Genomic DNA, 6,007 nt, shown 5'->3' with positions numbered 1-6,007 from the left:
CTCGACCTTCTTAGCCGAATAGCTTACACGATAGTGACCTAACTCATGTGTACTTGAGCTAGGAAAGCCAGAAGATTTTTTAACTAGTGACTTAAACTAGATATTTGTTGATTTATTTAATCCAATGACCAAAGATAGAGATGTGTGCCAGCCAGATTTGGATAAAGCTTACCTTATTAAGACCCTGTAACAGTTAAAGGTTGGGCAAGGAGGAGGCGGGAACCGGCTGAACAGTCAACATAAAGTTCAATGTAAAACTCAACATAAAATAAACATAAACACAGACACATGCAGCGCCATGCCCTCCTCCTCGTCACACTCCTCCCATGCCTGATTCACCGGACTGACTTACTTCACCCCCCCCCTCCCCCTTCTCTGGAGGGGAGACACTGCCCTTCTGGCTGTTCCATCAGCTGGTGGTCCACCCCGCCTACTGGGAACCTGGGGGAGAAATGAGGGGAGGTGTGGGGAGAGGGAAAGGGCAAGCAGGAGAGAGAGAGAGAGAGAGAGAGAGAGAGAGAGAGAAAAAAACTTGCTCACCAGTCCCCGGACATGCTTTCGCTCAGTCCTCCACTGCTCCTCCGCCCTCTGGCGGATGACAGCTCCCTCCTCCCCCACTAGATGGCAGCAAGCCCTCTGACCCCTGGTGGATGGAACCACTCCTCCCCTTCTCGGCGGATGGCAGCGGTTCCTCCGGCTCTCAGCAGCCGGCAACGACCCCTTCGTCCCCAGGCAGATGGCCACGGCTGCTCCTCTGGCTGACAGCAGTGGCGAGGAGTCCGCGACAGCGTATCCCTCCTCCTTCCCGGGTTTTGGCACCACTGTATCAGTTAAAGATCGGGCAAGGAGGCAGTGGGAACAGGCTGAACAGTTAACAAAGTTTAATGTAAAACTCAATATAAAACAAACATTAAAACAGACACATGCGGCGTGGCACGTGCGTCTCGCTCGAACTGGCATCTCCAGCACCCCCTTCAGCTGATTCAGCGCCGACCGTGCTTTCTCACGGCCGGCCATGCCCTCCTCCTCGTCATAGATGCACTTCTATGTGTCATGGCCAAAGCAGACCTTACCATACAAGCTGATAGACCCAGAACCACCTGTGCAAATATTTTTGAATCATATGAATTAAGGCATTTACCCGGACTAACAGGTTATGAAAACGAATTAAGCCAATTCATGCAGCACAAAAATGTGCAGTCATGAATTAAAACAAAAGCTTACAGAGAAATTACAAATAAAAGCAAGCTTGTTGCGAAATCAAGTATAAAGGCACTAGCACAAAAGCTTGCTGCTAGATCCTATCAAATCAAAACTTGCTCCTGAATTAGTCCTCAAATAACCACATTAGTGCAAGGCTTGAGCAGTTGTGCAAATACAGATGAAACAAGCAAGCGAGTAGAAGCTAATTTGTCCATGTTTTGAATCACAATACACTAAGCATAAAGAACACTTACTCGAGTGGTATATCCAAGAAACCTCCATCTGCAGAAAAATATAAATAAACTCCAGCGAGTTTCCTTTTGTCCAGCTTCGGCGTCAGCGTGTCGGTGTGTTCCTATGCCCTATTCCATATGAAGACAATTACCCTCAACTGTGAGAGCTTCAGAAGGCTGAAAGGTGATAATGGTAAGTCAGAACTCATTTTTAAGCAATTCTTATCATAAAATCTGTTTGGAATTGACCCTAAGCATGGATTGTGCTGCTTTCGAAGTACCCTGCGAAGGCATGATCAGCGCCAGTTAGAACACAGCCAGACACGCTAGGGGAGGGAGTGTTCTCTTCTAGAAGAAATTTGACTGGACAAAGTTTCTCATGCCATTTGTGTCATCATGACTGTGCCTCGGTCTGTAAAGCCGGAAAAGAGAGACTGCTGATTTTAAATGCTTATATCTTATGAAAACGAGTTTTGTTCGCGTTTGGAAGTACACTAGCATATTGATGACCTTAAAGGGAATAAAGACTAAAAGCAGCAAAACTTAAATTTTGATTTCATGGCAACTTTAAGAGCTTGTGGTGGAATCAAGGATTTAGATAATAAATCTGGCTGCAAAATAATTCATTTAAAACAAGGGCTCACTGCTTAACCATGAAAGAGCTTGTGGTGTCATCATATATTACAAACATGAGAGTTTACAGTGAAATGGTATAGAATTTAAAAAAAAAATCTTGCTACAAACAATTAAAAAAACACAAGATGATTGGCTACCTGATAACAAGTCAGAGAACCAATCAGCTTATGTCATGTGAGCTGATTGGCTTAACATGTCACATGTGAGTGAGCCGATTGGCTAACAGATAACAAGTCAAAGAACCTATCAGCTTGCACCACACAGAGTTGCATGGCTGAACTTTGGTCATTTATTAGGGACTCGAGATTTGACCAAGAATGGCAGCAAACCAGATTAATCCACCATTTAAAAACATATAAATATGTTATGTAACAGCACATTTAAACACAGTGGCATAGAATATTTGAAATTTAACTATATGATTTAATGTGTTTTTTTAAAGGTTTTCCTCCCATAAGTTTTCTTGGTCAGTTGTCCACAGTCAAAATGCAAATACCTCATCTTTGTAGAACTGATGAGACAGGTGTATAAAATTTGTAATAATTAAAAAGCATGTTCATGTTAAGTAACTTTGCTACATAAGATAGCATTTCATGTAAACAATGAGTGTGACTCTTGCTTTGAAGCATAACAATATAGTCAATGTACTGTATGCAAAAAATATATAAATAAATAAATAAAATAATAATAATTATATAATAACGTGTTTTATATCCTTACAATTTTCCACTTCTTGTAGTTTCATGAAATGGTCATTTTAAAAGGGAAAACAAAAATATATCTGCAGGATGAGATTGTCATAGAATATGTTTAATAATTTAGCAAACACTTAATTAGGCAGTAAAATTCAACAATAAAAGTCTTTGTCTTTAAGCTTAAAAAAATTGTTTTTATTTGTTTTAAAGTGGAACAAAAATCAATGTTAACATAGAGCCTGATGTGATTTTCAAAGTGTTTGATTTGAATGTACTTAAAATAAGTTGATGGGGAGGGCAAAATGTTTTTGTCAAAGTTGGTGTGGCTTAATAAAAGGTAGGTCGGGTCATGCACTCTAACTGTACCATTGTGTACTCTGGTTTTATGATATTTTTCATAATAACCATTCCATTTTGCTACAGAGCACAGCTACATCAGAAAGGCCAGCAACAAATATAAGCAAGACCACCAATGACATTTCCAACCTCAGTAAATCAGTCTGTCTTCTCTACCTGCCAATAGCCACCACCTTAGAGTCCGGAGATAAAATAACCATCTGAAACATCAATATATTTTGTTAATTTCAAATGCTGAAAATGTAAAAAAAAAAAAAAAAAAATAGATATATATATATATATATATATATATATATATATATATATATATATATATATATATATATATATATATTTTTTTTTTTTTTTTATTTTATTGTGAAAAACAAACAAGTACACTTAAATAAAACTTGAAAAAATGAGTTTCACTTTTTATATTTTTTTTACATTTGATTTATTTATCCCCTTTTCTCCCATTTTGGAATGCCCAATTCCCACTACTTAGTAGGTCCTTGTGGTGGAGAACAAGTCTCAGTTGCCTCCACTTCTGAGACCACTAATCCACGCATCTTATCATGTGGCTCACTGTGCAGAGATTCCGCATGTGGAGGCTCATTCTACTCTCTGCGATCCACGCACAACTTACCACGCGCCCCATTGAGAGCTAGAACCACTAATGGTGACCACGAAGAAGTTATTTTTTATTTTGTGGTGTGGTGGCGTAGTGGACTAAAGCAAAAGGTTGTTGGTTCAATCCCCACAGCCACCACCATTGTGTCTTTGAGCAAGGCACTTAACTCCAGGTTGCTCCAGGGTGATTGTCCCTGTACTAAGGGCACTGTAAGTCACTTTGGATAAAAGCATCTGCCAAATGCATAAATGTAAAACAAATCAAATGTATGTAATGTCTTATCTCAAGTTACATGGTTTATTTAATCTACTGTACTTGCTTAAAAGTACATCTTTATCAATACTGTAAGCTTCCCCACCCAGATATATTCATGAAAGATCTATTGTTTAAATAGTTCAACTTCCTTGTAGTTAAGGTCAACATTGTCACAGTGCAGACTCCATGACAAAAGTAGGATCAAATGTAGCTGGAATGTTCCTGACGTTTGAAGAAAATGGGAAATATAATTTCTGATGTTGTATGAAACTCCATGACTCAGCAGGAAACTATATAACACAACAGCAGAAGTACAACGTTCAATGTTAAAACAGCATTAGGTAAAATGCTCTGCATAGTTTATTGATAAAATTAGAGAAAACAATTATTTGTATTTAAATCTAGAGTAAAAAAGTAGGTCCCTTACCCTTTTATGAATATTCAATTCAATGGTAAAGAATAGTTTACAGGTTTCTGTTACTAATAGCTTACTATTTGTATTCTGTGCAAATGCCATCAGATGAATAGCTGATCATTTGTTCACCAATAATGATTAATGGATTTAGAGTAGGCAAGTTTTCAGTTCTCTGAGAAACTTCTTAATACGTGCATGAACTCAAGACTGCCAACGGTTCCGTCATTAACTCCATTAAAGGGAAAGGTTTCGAGGCACTTGAAATATATATTTAAATTCCTGAAGTAAATAAATAGGATGTTAGATGCTCCTTTAAATGGTCTCATAGGTTCTCCAGAGGTTCTCCAGAGGGTCCAGTGTGGTATCTGAGGAACCCCAAATATTACCAAAAAAAATCTTTACATTTTTACAGTGTGGAATACTAAAGAAGATGTTAGGCAGAATTTTAGGGACTGACACCATCAGTCACCAATCTCTTACATTGTATATTTTTCCAAACAATGAAAGTTACTTGTGACTGAGGCTGTCATTGCCTAACATTCTGCATAACATCTTCCTTTGTGTTCCACAGAAGAAAGTCAATTTATTCAATTCAGTAATTCAGTATATTATCATCACAGTAAGTGTAAAAAGTTTGAAAGTCTTTCAAAGAAAGTTATTTCTTTGAAAGAAATAAAAGCATGATTCCATGAAAAGAATGTAAATTGGATAATAATTCATCCAAACATTGAAATGTGTGTATGTTTTTTCAATTCAAACTTCCTGGTTAGGTGGTCCATCTAAATGTGTTTCTTGACACTTTTATATACACAGTAATCCTCAGTGAACGTGCTCATTCGCCCATGGAAACAGCAATCTACATGTTTTTTTCTCAATCTGGTCACATGAACATGAGGAACAAGGAAGTAGGAGCATGAAAAGCATGACATCTCATAACAATTTATAGTTTGACAGTGAAGGATAAACAAGTTATTTACAAGTAATGGCAATAATAAAATAATAAAAAAAAAAAAAACGTCAGAAAAGAAAAATGGTTACTATAAATAAGATCTCAGCTATCTGATAGCCATCACATGATTTTATAAACAGAATAAAAATATGGAAAACTTAAAATAATATTGCACCCACCACCCAGTTTAAGATATATAAAGATCCAATTGGGAAACTACTGGCATAACATCATTGTCAGATTTAGAGACCGTTAGATCGTAGTGAGATTTTAAGCACAGAATCCTCAAAGACTATCTGTTGTTTATGGTTGGAAAACGTATCAGTTACGTATGTAACCTCAATTCCCTGAGATGAAAGGAACCGAGTATATATATATATATATATATATACACAGTATATATGTACAATATATACACTGATGGCCAAAGTGTGGAATAATGTACAGATTTTGCTGTTTCGGAAGGAAATTGGTACTTTAATTCACCAAAGTGACATTCAACTGATCACAAAGTATAGTCAGGACATTACTGATGTAAAAAACAGCACCATCACTATTTGAAAAAAGTCATTTTTTATCAAATCTAGACAGGTCCCATTTCCAGTAGCCATCACTCCAACACCATATCCTTGAGTAATCATGCTAAATTGCTAA

This window comes from Myxocyprinus asiaticus, chromosome 34 (genome assembly GCF_019703515.2).
Source record: "Myxocyprinus asiaticus isolate MX2 ecotype Aquarium Trade chromosome 34, UBuf_Myxa_2, whole genome shotgun sequence".
Taxonomy (NCBI): domain Eukaryota; kingdom Metazoa; phylum Chordata; class Actinopteri; order Cypriniformes; family Catostomidae; genus Myxocyprinus; species Myxocyprinus asiaticus.
This window is presented reverse-complemented; position numbering follows the sequence as displayed.